General features: G+C 35.4%; 1 protein-coding gene across 10 annotated transcripts in view; it reads right to left on the bottom strand.

Annotated features, from left to right (window-relative positions):
• Positions 1 to 20,529, bottom strand: part of ZNF644 (zinc finger protein 644) — a 128,729-nt gene that overhangs the window by 35,702 nt on the left and 72,498 nt on the right. The gene's annotated exons all lie outside the window — the stretch shown is intronic.

Below are 20,529 nucleotides of genomic sequence, written 5' to 3'. Positions count from 1 at the left end.
GAGTATTGTCCTGATATGCCAAGGTTGTGGGTTTGATCCCCCATCAGGACACAAGGTCAACTGATGAATGCATAAATAAGTGGAACAACAAATTGATGTCTGTCTCTCCCTCACCCCCTTCCTCTCTCTAAAAGTTGATAAATAAAAAAAATTAAAAAAGAAAGAAATGGGCCCTGGCCGGTTGGCTCAGTGGTAGAGCGTTGGCCTGGCGTGCGGGAGTACCGGGTTCGATTCCCAGGCAGGGCACACAGGAGAAGTGCACATCTGCTTCTCCACCCCTCCCCCTCTCCTTCCTCGCTGCCTCTCTCTTCCCCTTCTGCAGCCGAGGCTCCATCGGAGCAAAGTTGGCCCGGGCACTGGGGATGGCTCTATGGCCTCTGCCTCAGGCGCTAGAATGGCTCTGGTTGCAACAGAGCAACGCCCTAGATGGGCAGAGCATTGCCCCCTGGTGGGCGTGCCAGGTGGATCCCTGTCGGGCGCATGCGGGAGTCTGTCTGACTGCCTCCCTGTTTCCAGCTTGGAAGGCAAGGACTATGACCTCGAGACCTTCTTATCTCTGGAACCTAATAACACAGCACTTGGCAATATCTGCTCAGACAATATTTATTCAGGCAATATTTGCTGGATAACAGAAGAAAGTGCTGAATGAATAAAAACACAATTGCAAAATGAAAGCAAAACCTCCCACAGTATAGAAAAAAAAAAAGTTTTCTTCCTATGAAATCTGGATCGCCTATTCAAATAATTGCAAATTCTATCACGGTCCTGATTTCTCGACTCACCTACTGTAGCAGGCCTTCAAAAAATTCAATAATCATCAAGTACAATTTAAAGAACCTGCTATTTTACAACCCTACGTATTAACTATTTGAAGTACTGGCATACAATTCTGTATTTCTTTTCCTTTTGTACAGAGTAGTAAGTATAGTTCATTCATTCTGTAAATGTTTACTAAGCTCTTACAATGTGCAAAGCACTGCTTTAGTATTAAAGATACCATTGTAAATAAGACAGACTAGATTCCTGCTCTAAGATAAAGAATAAAGCCATTTTTACAGTATTTTAAATTTGTATAACAAGTAATACCATTATAGGACAGCAGGAATTTATAATCCAATAATTAGAAATTAAACATTTTCAATAAAATGTATTATTTCTATTATCTTCTAGGTTACCAACTACATGCTTTGGAAAACATTTTCAAGAATAAAAAAATTATTTATAATTTCATTCTTGTTTCACAATTTAGAAGAAGCAGTTATAAATGATCTTATCTTATGAACATATATATTCTTTTAATACAACATGTTACAAATACCTTTCTTTGGTATTTTTCTTTATACCAGCTATCACTTTTCTGCCCCTCATAGGTCTTAGAAGTCTGTTCTGAGATTGGCAAACTTCCAAACTAATAAAAATAGACTTCCAATAAGATCATATTCAATGATATCACCCCAAAATGGTGCTAATGCAGCACCCAGCAGGAGTCTCTTCATCACATACACAGAAGTTAAAAACGGGCAGCACATAAACATGTGTTAGGAAAGAGTGTGCAAATGTCAGTGATAAGCAAATACAGATGATATACTATTATTCAGTCCTGATATTTCTCATTAAATTCAGTATAAAAAGTTAAATGCCCAAATAGAAACAATTTCACTTAAATCAGAAATGGATGACAGAATTTTTTGTAAAAAAACTATACTGAAAGACACTTTTTGTTCTTATTATTACAATCACAGAGGTAGACAAATATATGCTCAGTCAATTTGAAAGCCTATATTAGCTTTTCTCAACAGGAAGCAACATTGCTAACGAAGTGGTAAATTCAGTGTTAATGAGTGGCTTCACTGTTACCACTTCAGAGGTAAAACCTTCCATGTTCCATGTTCTATCCATCTGTTCTGGTGTTAAAGGTTCAGAGATAGAACAGACGCTTCCCATTTAAAGCAACTTCATTGGTAACCCCTGAACAGCAGGGTGACAAACTATGATCGTGTGGGCTTGGAGACTGCATCCTCATTACCAGAATGGCTTTATAAAAGCCTTAGATAAGTTCACATTCAGAAGATACCAAACTGTTTTGCTCAAAAACATAAAAGAATGTATGTGCATACCAAATCTTTTTTCTACAAAACAGATCAAAAAGAGAAACGATAGACTAAATTAAATATTGTTAAAAATAAAATGAGGTTTTGAACAAAGTTTTCCTTCATATCCACATAGTGAAATACTCCTTACTTTCCCCCAAACGAATAATTGTCTCTACTCATAAACAGAGAAGTTAGTTTTACAGAACTTTTTATTAGCACATGAATATTAAAAATCTCCATCAGTTTAAAAATGGCCTATAAGAAACTGACTCACTAAGATGATATATTAGCAACAATGAAAAATTTTCCTGTTTTAATTTTCAGAATATATTTTAACTGAAAAAAATGTTCAAAATATATTTTTAGTATCCAAGACTCATAACTGTTGTATCAACATATAATAAAGAACAATGGATCATCAAAATATGTTACACTGAATAATGAATCTAGAATTTTGTCAGCAAAAATTATTTTCCTATATTCATGGTTAATTATGTGGCATCTAGGCAAGAAAGCATTTGACCTGTAAGCCAATTTTGCACTGTCTCATAGCTTTTCCAACTATCTTTATGTAGTAGTCAAATATACATGACAGAGCCACCAATACCATTTTGTTTTAATATAACTAACTAGGGGACATATCTGAAGGTAGGCATTATTCATTAAGTTTAAAAAAGGGAAATTAATAAATTAATAGGCTAATGCTATATTGTTTGGAATCCCCAAATTTCAATGAATTTGCTATACCAATTAGGATATTTTAATAAAATGTTTAGACATTTTTACTATGTCCCTCATGCAGTCATATAACTACAGAATTTTTCTTTCAACAAAATTTTGAAATGTTCTTTTAGAAAATTCACACACTTTATAAAAAGCTGTAAATGGATTTTAAATCTACATAAAACATATTTCATTTTCTAGAAAATCATAATGAGTTCTACAGCTATTACTGCCTGTAGTCATATACTGTGAGCATTAAAAAAAAGTACAAAGGTCAGATCTGTCTTCAAGATGACAGATCATCACTTATATGCCTCAAGCTAGACTTATTGTCTCCAAAGTCTCAATCAGTATTTTTGCAAACTATCAGCACTTGCTATAACACCCTCACTACACTACATCTTGAGGTTACTACAGAAGAAATGAGGTGATAATTGCATATTAACATAATTATTCTGTAATCCCTCTGAGCAAGCTTCCTAGGTCACTCAGTAATTCAAATTATATACAATCTTCCTGCCATCAAATCTATGCTGTCCACTTTCTGTTCGTGAATAATTTTTGATAGAAAATTAGCTTAATTTTTCTTTTATGTACAGTATTAATTGTATTTATTGCAAGTAGGTTAATATTTTGTGGGTACTTATTACATAATGCCAACCTTTGTCATGCAATATAATTTCACAAAAAATATAGTACAATTTTCTCTTGTTCATTAGTTCATTGATAACTATATTACAAAGCTATAAAAATAAATTATAATGTTGCCTACTAGCTGAGTTAGGATTTGTCAAATTTTCACATTTTCATTTAAAATATCTTTAAGAACACATGACAACTTCATTTAGTCATGTATGCGATTGGGTTAAGAAAACCATTCAAAATTGCCATTCTAATTGCAAAACAAATCTTAAATGAAATACAACATCTAAGATTATTGTAATATTTAGGCATATATATACTATATACTATGTACAAACATATATACCCAAGTCTCATCTAGTTTATGATGCAGGTAAAAAAGACTACACTACATATACATATTATCCAGGTAGTATCTTATTATGGATTTCATACTGAACGAAAACACTAAAATAATGCAGAACACTCATAAGAGTTTCAGCATGCCACATAATGAAATAGTGAAAACTTGGTATGTTTAGCCCACTAATTAAGTAAATACAGTTAACAATCTACAAATGTTTGAAGCTTTTCAGTATAGAAGAAAGAATACACAATCAATGTGTTTGAACCATAAAGATGTACATTTCATCTCAAGAATAAGAAAAACTAGAAACAAATAATTCGACACTGCAAAGCGCTGTCTTATACAACAGTGAACTGAATGGCTCAGCATGTTGAACTCTTTTGTCAGGAACAGTGTAGAAGAAAATATGGCATAGAAGAATAAATAAAATGATTTTTAAGGCCTTTCCTCACATATAGTATATACATCTAGTGCTTGCTTATTATATTATTAACATTTAATATTTTTTGAACGAATGAGCTAAAAAGCGAAGAGAAATACACACTATTGGATTTAAAAAATATTCTTTAAACTCAAAATTACCTAAAATAATCCTTTGGTTAACCTGTAATACGTTGATAGGGTGAGTCTTGAAAAAAGAATAGTATGGCACCAAATGACTAACACACTGAGGCCACAGAGCTAATTTGCATCATGAAAACCACATACAGTCAGAGAAGGTTTTTTCCTATTTGCAGTACCAAAGGAAAAAAACAAAACAAAATAAACTGTCAGAGTTTGAATATCTAGAAAATACATAGATCATGAGCAGAAAAATAAAACAAAAATAAAATACTATGGGCACATAATGCTTCCTTGTGGCACTGCCATGATAAAATAATGATCTATATGTAATTTTACCACTTACTACCAAATTACATTGCACTTGAATAGTTCTATTCCTGATACCATGTATTATCTTCATTATTTAATAGGAAGATGTAACAAATAGTATGGTCCAAGATCATAAACACCTAGTAACACAAAATGATTCTAACTGTAAAGTATACTAAACACTAAATATTGTATAATCTGACACATCTCTAGAAGCTGCTGTATGGTAAAACTGAAGCAGGTAACTACAGAAGGAAAAAAAGGAGGGGTGTGTGTGAAACTACAGAGGCATATATCTTATATATCTTTAATAATCTGGAAAAATATATAACGATGAGTAGCAACAGTAATAGAAGAACATTCATTAATCAGAGGTTAATTCCTAATGAACAATTTTGCAATTGAAAGGGGCAAGACAAATTACAGTTGCAACCAAAGGAGTACATTAGTCATAGTCTGCACAGAATATGCTTATTGGATTGTTTATACTTTTATAGTCAAAACAAGATAAGTGATCATCTCATTTTAATAGCACATATACATACAGCTCAAACAAGAACAATTCATGCTTTTTAAAAAAACTCAAGTGTTTTCCAAACACTTTCAACACACTTCTTTTGCACTTGTTGGTCATGACAGGTTAATATTTATAAAGTATCTCAAAACTAAGCACAAAGAGTAAACACATAGGCTGAAGAACAAAAGTCCAAATGTAAAATAACAATTTTTTAATTATTTTTTTATTACTTACTTAGAGGAGGGGAGGCAGAGACAGACTCATGCATTTTTATACATTTTTATACGTTTTCCAAATCAAACTTTTGACCTCAATTAAATAATTAACACAAGTCAAAAATGTGTCAATTCCATACTCCAGAGGTAGTGTGTCAACTCTGCCCTCCACCAACAGAGACTTAGTATTAAGTGCCATAATTGTTATTTTACGCCAGTTGGCTCAGTGGTATAGAGCATTGGCCCAGCGTGTGGATGTCCCAAGTTCGATTCCCAGCCAGGGCACACAGAAGTCCTCATCTGCTTCTGCACCCCTCCCCTTCTCGCCCTCCCCTTTGTCCTCCCTTCCTACAGCCATGGCTCAATGAAGCAAGTTGGCCCGGGTGCTGCTCCACCCCTCCCTTTATTGCCTCTTTCTCTCTCTTTTCTGCTCCCCTCCTGCAGTCATGGCTCAATGGAGCGCGTTGGTACAGGCACTTAAGATGGCACCATGGCCTCTGCCTCAGGCACTAAAAAAAAAAAAATGGTTCCAGTTGCAACAGAACAAGGGCCTCAGATGGGCAGAGCATCACCCACTAGTGGGCTTGCGAGGTGGATCCCAGTTGGGGTACATGCATAAGTCTGTCTCTACCTCCCCTCCTCTAAGTAATAAAAATAATAATAATAAAGAAATTGTTATTTTACATTTTGTCTTTTGTTCTTCAGTCTGATGAGTTTACTCTTTGTGCTTAGTTTTGAGGTGTTTTATAAATATTAACCTGTCATGATCAACAAGTGCGAAAGAAGTGTGTTGAAAATCCTAGGAAGACAAAATATATAATTATATTAAAAGTGAAAATAAAGATAATAAAAAAATACCCAAAGTGGTAAAATAAATATTATATGTGCATATGAATGAACTGCTTTAGAGTTAAATAATTCTGAAGGGTAAGCAGAATTGCACCATTAAAAACATTGTGCCTAGCCTGACCGGGCGGTGGCGCAGTGGACAGAGTGTCGAACTGGGATACAGAGGACCCAGGTTCAAGACCCCGATGTCGCCAGTTTGAGTGCGGGTTCACCTGATTTTTTATTTTTTTATTTTTTTATTTTATTTATTCATTTTAGAAAGGAGAGAGAGAGAGAGAGACAGAGAGAAAGAAGGGGGGGAGGAGCAGGAAGCATCAACTCCCATATGTGCCTTGACCGGCAAGCCCAGGTTTTCGAACCGGCGACCTCAGCATTTCCAGGTCGATGCTTTATCCACTGCGCCACCACAGGTCAGGCGGTTCACCTGATTTGAGCAAAGCTCACCAGCTTGGACCCAAGGTCGCTGGCTTGAGCAAGGGGTTACTTGGTCTGCTGTAGCCTCACAGCCAAGGCACATAAGAGAAAGCAAGCAATGAACAATTAAAGTGTCGCAACAAAAAACTTATGATTGATGCTTTTCATCTCTCTTTGTTCCTACCTGTCTGTTCCTATCTGTCCCTCTCTCTGACTCTGTAAAAAAAGAAAACAAAAAAAACCCCCAAAAACTTATTGTGCCTTTACATTTGGCAATAATCAGCAAATGAGAAGGAAATGTGACAAAGATAGCTTTTAAGTACAGAATCAGCTTCAATCTCAGATGTCTATTTGCCTAATGATTATTCAGGAAAGGCAAGAAATCTGTTTAAGAACGTGAAAGCAGAGAATGTTCTTAATACTGCTGATGAAACTTCTGCCCCAACCATCTATAATTCCACAGGATCAAATTCTGTTAAGAGTATGCACATCAAATTTAGTGGCATGACTGCAAATGCAAACAATTATGGCTTCCAAGAAATTCCTTAAAACAGCTGAAGAGATAATTTGTGACTGAATACAAACCCTGGAACATAACAAATATTATGCTATTTTCTTCTAATACTGAAATAATTTTGACCTTTCAAATTCAAAACTTCATGCCTGACCAGGTGGTGGTGCAGTGGACAAAGTATTGTCCTGGGACGCTGAGAACCCACTGGCTTGAGTGCAGGATCATACATAGACATGACCCCATGGTTGCTGGCTTGATCAAGGAATCAATCAGTCATTGGCTCAGCTGGAGCCCCCAGTCAAGGCACATATAAGAAAGCAATCAATGAACAACTAAGATGCCACAAGTATAAGTTGATGGTTCTCATCTCTCTGCCTTCCTGTCTGTCTGTCCCTGTCTGCCCCTACCTCTAATTCAAATTATCACATACTCAACTATATACATATTTTTAAAAACTTTTGTAAATTTTAATAAAGTAAAACTGATTATAAAGTTACATTAATTCATTTGCCAATCACATATTAATCATATTTAGTAAATATAAAATCATTTATAGTTTAAAATCCAGATAAGTTATTTCACTGAATTATTGCTTAATTTTATTAAAAGGGGGATTCAGAATTTTTAAAAAAAATCTATAATTCTGTAATAATTTGTAATGAGTACTTAACCTTTCACATGTATCATACACATTTAAACTCTAGCACGTAAATTCAAATTTATATAAATTTAGATGAAAGTGTGACATTCTCATTGGAACTAAAACAAAACCAAACCAGAAAATTTCTATAAAATAGTATTTTTAGTAAATGTGAACTCTCTTACTGAGATTATCAGGCACTCAACTTGCTTTTTTTCTTTCTCTAAAATCCAATTATCTTAAAAGAAAAATATTCCAAGGTAAGCCCTACTCTACAATTACATTCATTTAGGGTGGTTAAAATTTAGATACAAGAAATTTGCTTTCCTTGAAACAAAGTATACTTGTCATCACTATTTTTCTGATTTAAGGTTTGAACTGCTAACAACTTTTTACTTATTACACGTTCACTTTTGTAGTTTCATTTATTAAATCAGAAACATTTTCATTGTGAATTTAAATAATTACAAAATTTTACCAAAATGTTACAGAAGGCACTACATTAATACTTAGAAAATGTAATAACTTGTTAATTAATCAAAGGTATAGCTCTATTCAGGCAATTACGATTTAAAAGAATATCTTTCAGGTTTACTCATATGCAGACAAGACGATGACATGGTCCAGAGTAGCAATTATGAACCATAAGAGACTTACAGAAGGCATGATTTCTAATTTACCCAATACATAAAACCAGAATGTAATCAATAGTACATTACTTTTCATAAAAAGTGACTAATGCACATTTAAAATTAAGATCATTGCAGGGAAATTTTCAAGTGTTCTTCTCACTTAACAAGTGGTATTACTGGTAGTTCCTTTTTTTAAAAAACTGTACTGCTATCTAACTGAGAAAGACCACTCAGGATACATATATATTAAACACTGCTATCAAGAAAATGTAATACATTATGTCCCCAGTAATATGAATTATACATTCTACAGTTTAGAGGAAGTAGAAGGTACTATAAAATACCATGACTAAGTCTAATCAGGCGATGGCATAATGGATAGAGCTTCGGACTGGGACATGGAGGACCCAGGTTCCAAGCCCCGAGATTGCACAGGCTCATCGGCTTGAGCGTGGGCTAACCAGCTTGAGAGCGTGGTCGCTGGCTTGAAGCCCAAGGTTACTGGCTTGAGCAAGGGGCCACTCCACTTGGCTTCAGTCCCCCACCCCCGCTAAAAGAACATATGAGAAAGCAATCAATGAACAACTAAGGAGACTAAGGAGCCACAGCAAATTGATGCTTCTCATCTCTCTCCCTCCCTGTCTGTCCCTATCTGTCCCTCTCTCTGTCTCTGTCACAAACAAACAAACAAAGAACAAACAAAAAAAGCCATGACTAAGAACAGCCTCACTAAAGAGAAAGGATTTAGGCTAAATTTCATACTTCAGTGCCAAGAGATTCTTTGGAGGTGGACATGCCTGGGTTTGAAAAATGGTTCTACAACGTCTGCCTTGGGGGCAGTTACTCCACTTTTTAAACTTCCATGACTTTATCAATGAAATAAGGATAAAGCCTACTTATAAGATTGTGAGGATTAAGTAAAACAATGTACATAAAACATGTAGCACAGAGCCTGGCACTTACTAATTACTTATTAAGTGTTAATTCCCTATGACCCTTGCCATTAACTTATTTCATTTATGGAATGATGACAGACAGTGAATTTGTGCACTGCTCCTAGTGATGGAGGCTCTTAAAAGCAGAAATTTATTCTGGGAGGAGTTACCTGGGACTTTATTCTACTAGGGTATAATAAACAGATAAATGAGCAGAAGCTGAAGAATCAGAAGAAGCGTATCTTAAGAGATCCTGGGGCTAGAATAATAACATTCTTGTGGGAATAAGGCAGGGCTTCAAGGAAATAATATTTAATAAATAAAAAATGGGAATTACAGTGCTTGACTGACCTAGTGCTCTAAGGAAAAAGGACATGAAGTGGCCACTCAGGATCGGAGTTTCTGATTCCTTAGTCTATCAAGGACATGAATTTATCTTTCCTCTCTCATGCAATGCTACGAAATGAAAGCAGATGGACTAGAAGAGACATACCAAGGCAGATAAAAGACCATAAACTAGAACAGTCATTGACAAGAACCGCTAGAAATAGAATAATGTCAAATAAAACAAACAAGAAAACTAAAAACATTTTAATTCCAAAGAATATAAATTAGAATATAGCTTATTCTGTCAAAACTGTTAAGTCAATGGATAATAACTTCAAAGTTTGAGGTAAAATTATTTTGACTACAGAATCCTATAGAGACACATTACATAAGTCAAATGTGAAGACATATAGCCTCTAAAACAGGGGTCCCCATACTTTTTACACAGGGGGCCAGTTCACTGTTCCCCAGTGTAAACAGAATAAGCTATTCTAATTTATATTCTTTGGAATTAAAATGTTTTATAGTCCGTTGGAGGGCCGGACTATAAACAAAAACTATGAACAAATCCCTATGCACACTGCACATATCTTATTTTTAAGTAAAAAAACAAAACGGGAACAAATATAATATTTAAAATAAAGAACAAGTAAATTTAAATCAACAAACTGACCAGTATTTCATTGGGAACTACGCTCCTCTCACTGACCACCAATGAAAGAGGTGCCCCTTCCGGAAGTGCGGCGGGGGCCAGATAAATGGCTTCAGGGGGCCGCATGCGGCCCGTAGTTTGGGGACCCCTGCTCTAAAATTTACCACTCATCTACCATCTCAGAAAAAATTTTCCAAAAGGTTGAGTGTGCAGGGATCTGAAAATGGCTGAAATGTTATGTGTAGTATGTTATGTGTAGTTTTTATTATTTTATACAAAAATGAGGTTATAATTATTATGAATAGTGACTGAAATTATAACTTAAATGATTCTTAAAATTATAAGGTTAATCACTGGAATAATAAAAAGAGGAAGTAAATATACTCAATATACGTAATATCGTCAGATTCTACAACTATCATGTTTTAAAGAAGTACAACATGCTTTGAGTGGAAAGCTGACCACTTTAAAATGAAAAATTATAAAAGAAAAACTCCAAAAAAACCCAGAAACAAGTCTTAGTCAGTGAGTGGAAGAACAGAGTGAAAATAACTGAGGAAATAAGGTATTCCTGCAGAACACAGAATTTTTACAGTGAAAGAAGAGGTAAAAAAATAGATGTAGGCCTGACCTGTGGTGGCGCAATGGATAAAGCGTCGACCTGGAAATGCTGAGGTCGCCGGTTCAAAACCCTGGGCTTGCCTGGTCAAGGCATATATGGGAGTTGATGCTTCCAGCTCCTCCCCCCCCCTCTCTCTGTCTCTCCTCTCTCTCTCTGTCTCTCCCTCTCCTCTCTAAAATGAATAAAAAATAAATAAATAAATAAATAAATAAATGAAGAAATTAGAACCATCTTTAAAAAAAAAATAGATGTAAAAGTTAGGGGGCACAAATTCTAGATTCATTAGTTATACAAAGTGTAAATGATAAACCAGGGGAATGGAAAAGAGGACACAATAGAGAAAATTTTCAGAGCTCAAGAAACACAAAAATCTTCAGATTAACAGCTCGATGAGTGCTCAGCAGAAAAAACAAACAAACAAAAAAACACATGCCACTTGACAAGTCCTGGGGAAATTTTAGAACTCTGGAAATAAAAAAATTCTACTCATTTTCAGAAAACTAGAGTACCTATGAAGAAACAAGAATACACAATTCAGAATCAGTAGTGTTGTCAGACTTCTGAGGGAAAATGGTATTTTAAAATCAAATCCATCATGCCCTAGCCAGATAGCTCAGTTGATTACAGCATCATCCTGATATGCAAGGGTTGCGGGTTTGATCCCTAATCAGGGCACATACAAGAACAGATTAATGTTTCTCTGTCTCTAAAATCAATCAATCAATAAAATATAATAATAATTCAAATACTACTTAAGCATATTTAAAAAGTAAAATCTACCATAAAAAAATTACAGAAGTAGAACATACTGCAATCTCCTCTGCTTTTTCTAATCTCTTCCACTTCAAATACCAATGTAATGAGGTGTATTCTTCTCCTTTTTCTTCTTCATACAAATGTGTATATGTGTGTGTATGAGCATTTGCACTGTTTGTTTACAGAAAAGGGGTTATATTATACACATGCTACAATAAATATCCTTGTTTAGAGAGCCTTATATGTAGTATTGTTTTATTTCAACAGAGCTTCTTAAAAGCTGTAAGTATATTTTTTAGTTTAATGTATATTTCCAAATAATTTCTCCAAATTTCTATAAAAATTCATGTCTACCTTCAATATATAAGAATGCCTGTTTCCCCATGTTCTTATAACTTTTGCCAGTTATCATGCTATAAGATATAAAATAGTTTTCAACACAGAATTCTGTAACTAGCTGACCTACCATTCAAATATAACAACAAAATATATATAAGACATTCTGGACAAGCTTGTATTCCAAAAGTTTACCATGAACAAGAGAATTATTTATGGAGATATTCAGGCATGGAGATAATAAATTTAAAAGGAAGAGATAGGCCCTGGCCGGTTGGCTCAGTGGTAGAGCGTCGGCCTGGCGTGCAGAAGTCCCGAGTTCGATTCCCAGCCAGGGCACACAGGAGAAGCATCAATCTGCTTCTCCACCCCTCCCCCTCTCCTTCTTCTCTGTCTCTCTCTTCCCCTCCCGCAGCCGAGGCTCCACTGGAGCAAAGATGGCCCGGGCGCTGGGGATGGCTCCTCGGCCTCTGCCCCAGGTGCTAGAGTGGCTCTGGTCGCAACAGAGCTACGCCCCGGAGGGGCAGAGCATCGCCCCCTGGTGGGCGTGCCAGGTGGACCCCGGTCGGGCGCATGTGGGAGTCTGCCTGACTGTCTCTCCCCGTTTCCGGCTTCAGAAAAATACAGGGGGGGAAAAAAAAAAAAAAGGGAAGAGATAGGTCCTGGCCGGCTGGCTCAGCGGTAGAGCGTCGGCCAAGCATGTGGAAGTCCCAGGTTCAATTCCCAGTCAGGGCACACAGGAGAAGTGCCCATCTGCTTCTCCACCCTTCCCCCTCTCCTTCCTCTCTGTCTCTCTCTTCTGCTCCCACAGCCAAGGCTCCATTGGAGCAAAGTTGGCCCAGGTACTGAGGATGGCTCCATGGCCTCCACCTCAGGCGCTAGAATGGCCCCGGCCACAACGGAGCAACATCCAGATGGGCAGAGCATCACCACCTGGTGGGCATGCTGGGTGGATTCCAGTCAGGCACATGTGGGAGTCTGTCTGACTGCTTCCCCACTTCTAACTTTGGAAAACTACAAAAAAAAAAATAAGATAAAAAAAGGAAGAAATAAAAATCAGTAAAATTAAAATTAATGAGCAACTAAGCCACTAAAGCATGCAATTAAGCCTATTAACTATTGATAATTGTTCAAAATAAATTCATATGAAATGAGAAGTATATAATATTTAATAACACGGGAATTAAGATCCCAAAATGACTTCAACATAGGAGGAAAGAACAGTGGACACTGATAAAAAAATTAATATGTTTAAATATTACAAGTAACTAAAAAGAATGAAATAAGATAATTTCAAATCTTTAGAATTAAAAATGAAGAAAATTTGAGCCAACAAAAATAAAAAAAAGAAACAATAGAACACAGCAAAGAGGAAATAAAGCAGAATAAGTCTAAACACATCAATTTTCATATTTACTTTGAATATATTAAGAAAAAGGCATTCATGTTTGTTTTATTTTTAAGGATTATGTATGTTCTTTATAAAAGAAATACCAAGATTCAAAATAAGGTTATGAACAGTTAAAAAGATCCAGTAGGACTTACATGAAGAGTATTGTGTGGTCATCCTGACATTCAAATAGTGAATAATATCCAATCAGAATAAGAACTTATAACTGCTATGTTAATTTTTAAAGATATGTGATTTCTAAAATAAACTTTTTGTATATAATGATAAAAAAGTAAAAATAAAAATAAGGTTATAAAAAGATAAACTAGGCAAATGTTAATCAAAAGAAAGCTATCTCGGCCCTGGCTGGTTGGCTCAGTGGTAGAGCATCAGCTTGGCGTGTGGAAGTCCCGGGTTTGATTCCCAGTCAGGGCACACAGGAGAAGTGCCCATCTGCTTCTCCACCCCCTCCCCCTCTCCTTCCTCTCTGTATCTCTCTTCCCCTCCTGCAGCCAAGGCTCTACTGGAGCAAAAGTTGGCCCAGGAGCTGAGGATGGCTCCATGGCCTCCGCCTCAGGCACTAGGATGGCTCCCGTTGCAAAGGAGCAACACCTCAGATGGGCAGAGCCCTGCCCCCTGGTGGGCATGCCGGGTGGATCCCAGTTGGGCACATGCAGGAGTCTGTCTGCCTCCCCGCTTTTTACTTTGGAAAAATACAAAAAAAATACAATAAAATTTTTTAAAAAGCAGCCTGACCTGTGGTGGCGCAGTGGATAAAGCATCGACCTGGAACACTGAGGTCGCCAGTTCGAAACCCTGGCTTGCCTGGTCAAGGCACATATGGGAGTTGATGCTTCCTGCTCCTCCCTCCTTCTCTCTCTCTCTCTCTCTCCCTTTTCCCCTTTCTCTCTCTCTCTCCTCTCTGAAAAATCGAATAAAATCTTTAAAAAAAATTTTTAAAAGCTATCTTTATTATTAAAAATAAAAAAAAAATTAAGGCAAAAGCACTAAGCCTGCTAAAGATAAAAATTATATATAATAAAGTACACCAGTTAGTATTATATTAATAAGATCTACCCTTCAAATACAACAAAATGGCTACAAAACATATAAATAATTAACTTTTACAAGCACTAGGAGAAACTGACAGTTATAGAGGGAGGCTTTAAACATTTTCCACAAAAATCAACAGGTAAGGATAAAATTCTAGGTTTCCTTACTCACCTCCTCTCTTAAGATCATTTATCTCTCACTTTACAAAAGAAAGATTCCCAAACACAAATATTCAACCTTCCCCATCTCCACCAGTTGTTCAGGTCAATTATCTTGGAGTAATAATCCTCCTTATTCTCTTTTAACACTTCATAGCCAAACCATTAGGAAATCCTATTTCTACTATCTTCAAATTACATCCTGAATCCAATCACTTCTCAATACTGCTACACCCATGGCCACTATTATCTCTCCCCTGTATTATTTCAAAACCTTTCTAATCTGGTCTTAGTGTATCTATGCTTCTTGTTTCTCAATACCACAACCCGAGGGATCACCTTAAAACCTAAGACATATAAATGTTCCTCAGAATCCTTCAATGACTCCTTGCTTTTTTCTCTGAGAGAAAAAAACTTCAAAATGCCACAGTGTTTCAAACTTCTTTTAGAGAATATGAAAAAAATGTTTAAAGCTCACTGATTAAATACATAGAAAATTCTATATAAGAAACATTTAAAAATAAACGTATTTATCATTCTAACGATTGTAGAAAATTATTCAACAAGGACAAAAATCATGTAGACCATATTCTCTGGCCACCGAGCAACAAAACTAAAAATTAGATACAATTAAAGAGTTAGTTAGCATGTCAACTGTATATCAATAAAACTGAAGAAAAAATCTAAAACAAAACACAAACATCTAATTAGTGAACTAGGAAAATGTCAGGAAAAATATCTAGAATGAGCAAAAAGAGACAAAAGGATAGGAAATGGAGGGGAAAAGCCCCCCAAAAGGATACAATGGAAAGAACTAGCATATATTTAGTGAAAATTCCAGAAATAGAGAAAAAAATGGGAAAGAACCAAAACTTGAAGAGAAAATGGCTGAGAATTTTTGAAAACTGACAAAAGACATCAAACCAGTTTCTAGAAACACCAGAAACTCCAAAGTGGATATATATAGAAAGAAAACTATACCTAGGATACATCACAGTAAAACTTATGAGAAAATCTTAAAAGTAGTCACAGAGAAAAGAATGCCTACAAAGAGACAATAATTAGACTTTGAAAAAAAAATAAAAGCAGCTCCTGACTTCCAAGAACCACTCTAATATTTTAAGTTAAATTATACTGTTCTCCTGTTGAACATAAAAATACCTTACAAAATATTCATTTCAGACAAGATCATGGTGTAACACAAACTATCAACAACTCTTTCTTTCACTAAATCAGTCGATTGTTACCTTTACCAATGATAAGCTTATCCCAGAGCTCTAGTCTCCCTTACTTGCAGATGAAATTTATTAAGAAGTCAATCTTTGGATGAATGAAAACAAAATACAACATACTAAACCTTATGGAATGGAATGCAACAAAAGCAGTAATCGGAGGAAAACTTATAGTTGTAAATATTTAAATTTTTTAAAAAATCCCAAACCAATAACCTACCTTTAGACTTGAAGGAATTAGAAAAGGAGCAAACTAAACTCAAATCCATCATATAAGAAAATAATATTTGACCACGAATTATATAAAAATAGAATCAAATCAAAGTTGGTTCTCTTAAAAGATCAACAAAACTGACAAACTGAGTTAAAAAAAAGAGAAAATGCAAATAACCAAAATCAAACACAAATGTAGGAACATTAAAAAGCCCTTAGAGAAATTAAAAGAATTGTCACAAAGTACTAGGAACTGTATGCCAAAAAATCAGATAATTTAGATAAAATGAACAAGTTCCCAGAAACACACAAATTAGCAAACTTGATTCAAGAGGAAATAGAAAATCTAAACAGATCTATAAAAGATAAAGAGTCTGAATCAGTAATAAAAAACCTCCCAATCATTCACAAACTTCCGAAAACAAAAGAGGGAACACTTTCTCTCAAATTCTGTGAGGCGAGCATTACCCTAAAACAGCAATTTTCACTGGTGCCCCACAAGTGGCGCACTGGTGTACAGCCAAAAAAAAAAAAATTATAACATGTGTAAGGCCAATATCCACGGACACCATCACAGCCACCCAGCCCATGCAGGTTCGCACTGGATTCGGACAGTCGGTAAAGAAACAACGGAGCCAAAACCTGGTGGGCCACCATCTTTAATCCTAGCTTGCACCCAGTGGGCAAGTAAAAAAAACACACTGGGCTCCAAAACCCACTCATTCAGTGCTCACAAAGCTACTGACTTATCCGAGTTTCCTAGAATCAAAGGTTTCTAGCTCACCAGACTTACCTCTGTTGCCCATCTCCTTCTCTCTGCACAAACTGGCCTCTAACTCAGCACTCCACCATCTTGGCTGCTTCTCCTGGCCTCCTCCACATGGCCTCTCTCTGCTCTCCTCTCTCCTCTCTCCTCTAATGCTAACTAATCTCAGGAACCCAGAGAGCAAGCTCCCAGTCTGCCCCACTTTATAGTGTAGAAACCAAAATCTTTAGTCCAATATACAAACAAGGAAGTCTCTGATACAAAGTCACTTATCTGAGGCATAATGGGATTCCTGAGAGTGCACCACGCTACATCAAAAAGGGTGGAAAAGGCTTAGTCTTAAAACTAAGCCTTAGGCTATAAGACTTCTGCCTGCTTACAGCCTGTCCCCCCCACATCCAAAGCAAACTATAAGCGAGCAAACATATATATCATTATTTACAAACTTATTTGACCAACAACATGTAATACAAGACCATTTAATTAGGGGCACTAACCTCTTTTCTTTTAGACTGTCAAATTAAAAAAAAAATAGCCAACACAACAGTAGCCGTCTGGTGTGAATCAATCAAAATTATACCTACTTTTTTTTGTTAGGTCGGCAAAATATATATTTTTTGATGTGCTGCAGAATTGTAGTAATTAGTGTATGTGTGCAATGAGATAAAAAAGTTTGAAAATCAATGCCCTAAAATAAAGCCAGATAAAGATACCAAAAATAAACCACAGACCTTATGAATATCGATGCAAAAATTCTCAATAAAATACTACCAAACTGAACCCAAGAGCACATTAGAAGGATTATATATTAGAAGCAAGTGGGATTTATTCCAGGAATGCAACAGTGTTTAAATAAAAGAAAAGTAATCAGTGTTAACAGATCATATTAACAAAACAAATGAAAAAAGATACTTAATCTCAATAGGCACATAAAGAACACTTGACAAAAATCTAATACTGTTTCATGATAAAAACACTCAGCAGACTTGTAATAGAAAGGAATTTCCTTAACATAAAAGGCATCCTTGAAAAAGGACAGCTAACATCATTCACATCAATGGTAAAGGACAAAGTTTCCCCCTCCAAGATCAATAACAAGACAAGACTGCCTTCTGTGTTCACCACTATTCAACACTATTCTGGAAGTCCCAGGCACAGCAATTATGCAAGAAAAATAAAAGGCACCCAAATTGGAAATGAAGTAAAACTATATATTTGCAGATGACAAAATTATATACTATAAAAAGAAAATCCCATAGAGTACACACACACACACACACACACACACACACCTTACTAGAGCTAATACGATCAACAGTTTCAGCAAACTTGCAGGCATAAAATTAACATACAAAAATCAATTGTGTTTCTCTATGTAAGCAATGCATGACCCCCCAAAAATTAAGAAAGTAATTCTATTTGCAAAATCATCCTTAATGAAGGAAATAGACATACAAGTCCAAAAGTACAGGAAGTCCCAAACAAGATAAACTTAATGACCCCATACCAAGACATATGACAACTAAATGCAAAAGGTTAAAGACAATGAAACTATCTTAGGAGCAAGAGAAAAGCAGTTATCTACAAGGGAGATCCCTTAAGACTGTCAGCTAATTTCTCAACAGAAACTTTGCAAGCCAGAAAGGCCTGACAAGAAATATTCAAAATGATGAAGAATAAGGACCTATAATCAAGATTACTATACCTAGAGAAGCTATCATTCAGAATTGAAGGACATAAAAGAACTTCCCAGACAAGAGACTAAATAAAACAGGTAATCATCATCAAACTAGTATTACATAAAATATTAAAAGGTCTTCTTTAAGAAAAAGAAAAGAGCATGCGCCTGACTGGGATCCGCCTGGCATGCCTACCAGGGGGGAATGCTCTGCCCATCAAGGGTGTTGCTCTGTTGTGACCGGAGCCATTCTAGCGACTGGGGCAGAGGCCATGGGGAATAAAAAAAAAAAAAAGAAAAAGAAAAGATAAAAAATATAAACAATAAAATGGCAATAAATACATATCTATCAACAATTGAATTGAAAAAACAAACAAGTAGAGCAAAAACAGACTCATATATACAGAGAACATTTTGATGGTTGCCAGATAGGAGGGCTGTTGGGGAATGGGTAAAAAGGTGAAAGAATAAAGTACAATTTGGTAATTACAGAATAGTCATGGGGATATAAACTACAGCATATGGAATATAGTCAATAATACTCTAATACTATGTATAGTGTCAGATGGGTATTAGATTTATTAGAATGACTACTTAGTAAGTTATATAATGCCTATCATTAAGGTGTACACCTGAAACTACTAAGATAATATATACCAACTCTAACTGAAAATAAAAATAATTTAAATAAAAATTTTAAGTTTTAAACGTAAAAGAAAATATAGTCATCCCTTGCCATATCGTGATTCACTTTTTGCAGTCTCACTGTATCGCAGATTTTTAAATTGTATATATCTAATTTTGTACTGTGGACTTTTCACTATATCGTGGAATTTTGCAGTATATAAGTATTTTTATATATTTATTATTTTAATTATTTTTGCAGTAAAAACATTTTCTAGACCCAAAAATTCAAAACAATGTAAAAAATATTTAAAATATTAATTAAAGCATCATCATTCAAATTGTAGTATATTCACTGGTAAGTACCCATATAGAATTTTATATGTTAAAATTACATAGGTTTAAGTGTGTAGAAAGTGTTTAAGAGCATAGGAAGTGTTTATAAGAGTGTGGGGAGGGTTTATAAAGCCTTAAAATATACATAAGTAATAAAATATTAGGTCACTATTTTGCAGATTTTTGCCTATCATGGAGGTTCTGGAACCTAACCCCTGTGATAGATGAGGGGCCACTGTAGATGATTTTTGTCTGGCTTTGCACTCTATTTCAATGTAATACTGTACAGTACAGTTGTTTTGATACATCCATATGATTCAGCAATGAAAAATAAACAAACTGGAGTTACACACAACAACATGGAGAGAACTCGCAAACATGGCATTCAGTGAGAGAAAACAGACACTAAAAAGTGCAAGTATGTTTAATAAAAAAAAAAAACAGAATAAACTATAGTATTTAGGGATGGATGCTTAGGTGGTAAACTTTTAAAGAAAAGCAAAAAAAAAAAGTATGATCATAAATATTAGGACATTAGTCACTATTCAAGAGGTAGGAGTGTGTAATATTGGTTAATAGGTCCAAGTTGTAGGAGGACATGCAAAAGGAAAAAGTTTTTTTAAATCCAAAAATGAAATATCTAGGACTAAATGTAAGCAAAGAAGACTTAGTAAAAACTGTAATATATTACTGAAACAAATTAAAGAAGACCTAAATAAATGGAAAGACATCTAATCTAAGTTCATGGATCTGAAAATGATATACTGCTAAAATGGCAAAATTTCCCAAAGTGATCTACAGATTCAATGCAATTCCTTTCAAAATTCTAATGGTCATTTTTTATTCTGCAGAAAGAGATAAGCTGATCCTCAAGTTCATATGGAACTGCAAAGAGCCGTGAAGAACAAAAACGATTGAAAAAGAAATAAGGTAGGACTCACTGATTTAAAAGCTTACTACAAAGCTATTGTAATCAGTGTGGTACTGGCATGA

Source organism: Saccopteryx leptura, chromosome 3 (genome assembly GCF_036850995.1).
Source record: "Saccopteryx leptura isolate mSacLep1 chromosome 3, mSacLep1_pri_phased_curated, whole genome shotgun sequence".
Taxonomy (NCBI): Eukaryota; Metazoa; Chordata; class Mammalia; order Chiroptera; family Emballonuridae; genus Saccopteryx; species Saccopteryx leptura.
Note: the sequence above shows the minus strand (reverse complement) of the source record. Positions and strands in the feature narration are given on the sequence as shown.